Below are 6,355 nucleotides of genomic sequence, written 5' to 3'. Positions count from 1 at the left end.
AAGAGTCCAAGAGTCCATCTTTATGGAGTTTGGAAATGCGTTTCTCATTTATGTGGCCTAACCGACAATGCCAAAGGTAAGTTGGATTTAACTCATTTGGTTTCATCCTTTTAGTATTAATGTTATAAATAGGCATTTCAAGATCAAGGACATATAGTCCATTGTTCATCTGTGCAGTAGCATAGAATATATCATTCAAATAAATTGAGCAATAATTGTTCTTTATTATAAATGAAAAACCAAACTTGTCCAAACAAGAAACGGAAATAATATTCCTGCTAATTGCAGGTACATAATAACAATTCTCTAACTGAATTATTAAACCACTAGGTAAAGTCAATCCATAAGTTCCTACGGCTAAAGCAGCAACCTTTGCTCCATTGCCAACTCGTAGGTCGACTTCACCTTTTGCCAATTTTCTACTCCTTTTTAGTCCCTGCACATTTGTACAAATGTGAGAACCACATCCAGTATCTAATACCCATGTCACAGAAGTAGATAAATTAATTTCAATAACAAAAATACCTGAAGTTGAAGTCTCTACTCCATTCTTCTTATCTTCCAGGTACTTTGGGCAGTTTCTCTTCCAGTGTCCGGTTTTACCGCAATGGAAGCAGGTGCCTGCTTTTGCTATGCCTCCACTAGGCTTCAAAGCAGCAACGGTGGGTTTGGGTTTGACAACTTCCTTGCCTTTCCCTTTATCACCCTGCTTGATGGGCCTTTTGTTCTGTCTCTTTCCATTTCCGATCATCAGAATGGACTTCCCTTTTGACTTCAGATTCTGCTCAGCTGTTCTTAACATGGCTAGCAGCTCAGGAAGCGATTTGTCCATATCATTCATATTGAAATTTAGGACAAACTGACTGAATCTATCTGGCAACGATTGCAAGATCAAATCAGTCGCAAGTTCCTTTCCGAGGGGAAAACCCAGTCTGTCAAGGTTTTCCACATACCCAATCATCTTGAGTACATGGGGACCTACAGAGGCTCCCTCAGCTAACTTGCCTTGAAAAAGGGCTTTTGAAACTTCAAACCTCTCATGCCTTGCTTGCTCTTGATAGAGCAGCTTCAAGTGTTCGATCATATCGAATGCTGACATGTTCTCATGTTGTTTTTGCAATTCTGAGTTCATGGTAGCTAGCATGAGACAAGCAGTTTCATTGGCATCATCGACATGCTTCTTATAAGCACCTCTTTCTGCCTTAGGTGCAGAACTAGGAGGTTCCTCTTCAGGAACAGGTGTCTCCAAGACATACAGCTTTTTATCATGTTTGAGGACAATCCTCAGGTTTCGGTGTCAATCCAGAAAATTTGTCCCAGACAATTTTTCCTTGTCAAGGATCGATCGCAAAATGTTGTTAGAGGTGTTTGTTGTCATGGTAATCTACATAAGAAATAATGAAAATATAAGTATCATTGGCATATTTAATTAGGCCTTTAATTAAACATGCTCCCACTATTTTACTCAAAACAAATGACCCTCATCATCTGATTCGGAAAATCCCGTTGGAAGATTTTCTAGTGGGTTGAGATCCATATTTCACTTCGTTCTAAGTCCGCGTAGGCGGATTACACAAAACTAGGTTATTTAGGTAGGAACTCCTTCCAATTGTATCTCATACAACTCTCGAAAATTTCAATTGGGTGAATAACTCCTTATTCCAATCCATCATATGGATTATTCCCAACTCTTGCTTCTAAACATATATATAATCTTATTATAATTTGTTTAGTTAAGTTTGACCCATTGTTTTAACAGTTGGATATTACAATTATCCCATTGCACCTTACTAATATATAGATCATGCACCTCGCGTAGGCGAAACCTACATTATCCATTACTAGTCTTGATGAGTGTTAAAACTTGGAAAGCATAAACTTAATATTTAATTTGAGGGAATTGCAATTTTTCTGATCTCACCGGCTTGTTTATCATATAAACCGTCTCTCACATGCATCAACATACATTCACATGCATCAACATACATACAAACAAAATGAAACAGTTATGGCCCCTAGCGCAATTGTTCTCCCAAGCCAATGAGAGAACCTAAGCTAACCTACAACGATCTAAGCTTCTCCAAGCAAGATCTTCAAGGTTGTCCTCCTTTGGCACTGACTTCTTTGCTTTCTTCATATCATTACATTACATGAAAGAAACTCGTTTTACATACGAGGGAGTGAGATGAGAAAAGAAGTTACATTTGGGAGATTAAGAGAGAGGCACGACACGCAGGTCGTATTTTAAAATCCAAAACAAAACAAAGGAAAACTAAGGCCATAACCGATCACCACAAGACAATAATAAACACTTTATTATTATTATTAATTCCTTTAATTAATAAAATCAAATTAAATTTCGACGACCGATCACACTACGCAGAGTTAGCCGGGGGTCCGCTGCCCGGTCAGTGGACGGTGGTTCCGCTGACCGTTCAGCGGACAGGGGTCAAGGGGGCAGCGCCCCTGCTCGAAAATTTTAATGAACAATTCATTTAAAATTGACGTCGTTTTTCGTATCAACACTTGATACTTCAAAACACTTTTTCTAGCCGAACGGGTGAATTTTTCCTTGCGTTAACCGGTTAACCATATGCGTTAACCGGTTAACACTGTTTGAAAACATTTAGAAAACTCTTTTCTGCCTTGCGTTAACCGGTTAACCAAATGCGTTAACCGGTTAACACTGTTTGAAAATCTCAAAAATTTTATTTCGCATTCCGTTAACCGGTTAACCATATGCGTTAACCGGTTAACACTGTTCCAAAAATTAAAAAAATTATTTCGGATTACGTTAACCGGTTAACCATATGCGTTAACCGGTTAACACTGTTCGGAAAAGTGTTTAGGACGCACAACTCTTGTGCAATCAAACCCCAATCGCATAACTCTCTAACAACACAACCCTTGTGTCGTCACTAACCCTGATGCACCAATTTCAGACCGTCAAACACATCTCGATTGTTAATTCAGTATGATTGATCAACATGTCATTGCTTCACCATACTAATGTCAGATCAAGAAGCAAATGACCATTGATCGCTCAAAGGAAAACAATCATCGAGGGTTTGAATGAACGAAACAAGAACACTATATCATATATAATGTATTTTGCATCAGGATTACATATATCACATATATGTAACTTGATCGATCTCAATTTAACCTTTGATTCATTCTGTCTTTAATCATATTATTACAGAACAAAAACAGTTATCAAATTCATGGTTTCGTAAGTGGCTCTGATACCACTGAAGGAGAATTGCCATCCAAGGCGCAGCGGAATTTAAAAAAATTTCTCCATTAGTGATCCTTACGAATGAGCATGATCAGTGATAGAATCGTTACCTCTTGTGGCGATTCAAACCTTTGGTGCAGATCTCTGATAATGATCGAATCCTTTGAAGCAAATCCACGGGGCGATCACGAACGTTGAATGATGACAACGTCTCTACTCAGTCCACACGAACGGATTCCTTCAATCGCAGTGCTAGCTGTTTGTGAATGAAGGCTTTGAGTGAGGGAAAGAGAGATACGAAATTCCAACTCTTCAGTTGTGTTGTTTTCCCTTTTACAAAGCTTCTGCACAAGAGCTCTATTTATAGAACCACTTGTGTGGGCTTCAAGCCAAAAAGCCCACTTAAGTGCATTTTGGCCTATATCTCATAATATGCCAAAATCACTTAAGTATTTGGTACCTTACCATATTTCGTATTCAGCTTAAGTACACCGTACCTTACGATGTTCCTTAATTATTCTATCTCTCATCAATCCGTCCTTTGTGTGTGACCCTATAGGTTTTCGCGACGCTGACAATTATATTAAATCACGCATTTAACATAATAAACAGTGAGCGGTATCTAGCAACACATCACTGCTACCCAAGTCACGAAAATGTCATGTGATCTGACAAAACCTCCTGTGATAATAATTATGTGTATAATTACCCCTTTGCCCTTATGTCTATATTGAACACAAGGTATAGACCATGTCACCCTTGTCCAGTTCAATATTGGGCCCATAGACATTTATCCTGTTAAGCAGGATTGGCAAATTCCATCTAGGACACTCATGTCCCTCAGCATGCTTCGTGGAGTACCCATCAACTGTCTTTATGGTTATCCAGTTACGGACAACGTTGGATCAGCAATAAAGCACTCGACTCTACATCTAGGATCCATAGTGGTTTCAGGTCGAAGAGTGGTATACACTATTATCACCATGAGAATAACTTATGACACTTTGCATAACTTTCTATATAGTATTCTCATAGCGGGTCAATCCAGTATGAATATTACTCTTAATATTCATACCTATGTTTAAGACTTGATAACTCTTTATCCATGATCCATGAGACGTGATCATCAGTCTACAAACATAATAGTCTCCATGCTTTAATGTTATCCCATTTCATAATAAAGCTTGACTACGGACACTTTAAGAATAGTGTCCTTATGTTTAATGTGATCTCATGATTAAGTCATACTTGATACATTAAATGGACTATCTATTCCAGGGACTTTATTAAACAAACATAATAAAGAAAAATGCCTTTTATTATTAATAAATAATTCGATACAAGTACCAAAAGTATTGGCCTCTAGGGCTTACACCAACAGTTTTTCCTGAGGTTTGATCCAAGTGCCTCTAGGGACACTTGCCAACGGTACAAAGCTCTTAGGCCTTGCTTGGGTATTTTCCATAGCCTTTTTTGAGCCTCTTTCATTCTGGTACTCCCGGGTCGGCCCGTTTGTTTTGCTTTTACCCAATTGCAGTTTCTGGAAATTTTCCGCGGCTATTTTGTCGGTGACAGCACCACATCTAGGGCACAGGCAAACTTGTGAACCCTTGTTCTTGCAGCGATACAGGAAATCCACCAAGTCTTCATCAACCCTTGGGTAAACTTCAGCTATATCGACATCTGGGCTTTCACCAGTTTGCTCCAGCATGTCGGCCTCATCGTATTCGGTGATCTCGACCATGTTGATCTCGACTGGCTCCACGAATAGGGCTTCCTCCTGGTGAAGAGGATCAACGTCGATCTTCATTCTGCGGCCAGCAAATTTCATCCTGCCTTCTTGAATCGCTTTCTAAACCAAATCCCTGAAAAGGTAACAATTAGAGGTATTATGACCAAGATAGTTATGATACTTATAAAAACCTATTTTCTGTCTTTGTTCTATCGGTGGTATTTTAGTACCAGGTGGTACCACCATTTGACCATCTTTGACCAACAAGTCAAAAATTTCCTCACATTTTGTCACATCAAAAGTATAAGTTTTTGAAGGGAATTTTGGGTTGTGTTCGACATGATTTTTTCCCTGCGCAGGAAGTAATGATCGACACTCGTAGGCGGATCCTGGCTTTAATTCAGCCACGTCTATTTCTAATTCGGTTGATGAAGCATAATCAGCTTCATATATTGGGTCTGTTGCGTCGTAGTCTACAAACGCTACTTTTTCTTTCTTAGACTTATTGTGTCTAACTTTTTCTAACCTTAGCCGTTCGAGATGTCGAACTCTATCGGCCAATTGTGACATACTTTTCACAAAGGTTGGGTCTATTTTCTTCCTAATGGAATAATCTAACCCCCTGCAGCCATCTGAACAAGTTCATGTTCTGGCACTTGCGTGAAGCACCTGGCCTTTAATGACTTAAATCGATTTAGATAATCGTCGATGCTCTCAACAAACCTTCTCTTGATTCTAGACAGTTCTACCAAACTAATTTTGGAGTGTCCTTCATAAAACTGTTCATGGAACTTTTTTTCTAATTTGGCCCATGAATCGATTGAACTTGGGGCCAAAGAAGTAAACCATGTGAAGGCAGCCTTAGTCAGAGAGGAAGGAAAGTTTTTTACTCTCAAACATTCATTATGAGCTAGATCCCCTGACTCTGTTAAATATCTGGAAACATGCTCTATTGTCGATTCACCAGTTTCTCCCCCAAATTTAGTGTACTTGGGCACTTTCATTCCCCTGGGTGCTTCGGCTTGGAGAATGAATTCAGCTAACGGGGAGGCGTACAGTGACCTTTGCAATGTGGCACCCATACCATTCCTAGCCATAATCCTTTCGACAATAGTTGTCAAATTATTTTCCACTGCTAAGTCTTCTTGTCGATGTTGATCGACAATTTGATCAACATCCTGGTGTCGGTTAACTAGTACCATCTGGTTACGTCCTGCGACTCCTGATTCAACGCCTTGATTTTGAAGGGGTCTAAGGATTTGTCCTTCGTGGAGTGTCTCATCTCCTGCTGCCCCTATCTCCATCTGAATAAGAACAATTTTCCTAACCACTTGTGCCATCTGTCGAGCCGATGCCCCCAGAAAGTTACACAAGCGTGTCAACTG

The sequence above is a fragment of the Lathyrus oleraceus genome, chromosome 3, assembly GCF_024323335.1.
Source record: "Lathyrus oleraceus cultivar Zhongwan6 chromosome 3, CAAS_Psat_ZW6_1.0, whole genome shotgun sequence".
Classification (NCBI taxonomy): Eukaryota; Viridiplantae; Streptophyta; class Magnoliopsida; order Fabales; family Fabaceae; genus Lathyrus; species Lathyrus oleraceus.
This window is presented reverse-complemented; position numbering follows the sequence as displayed.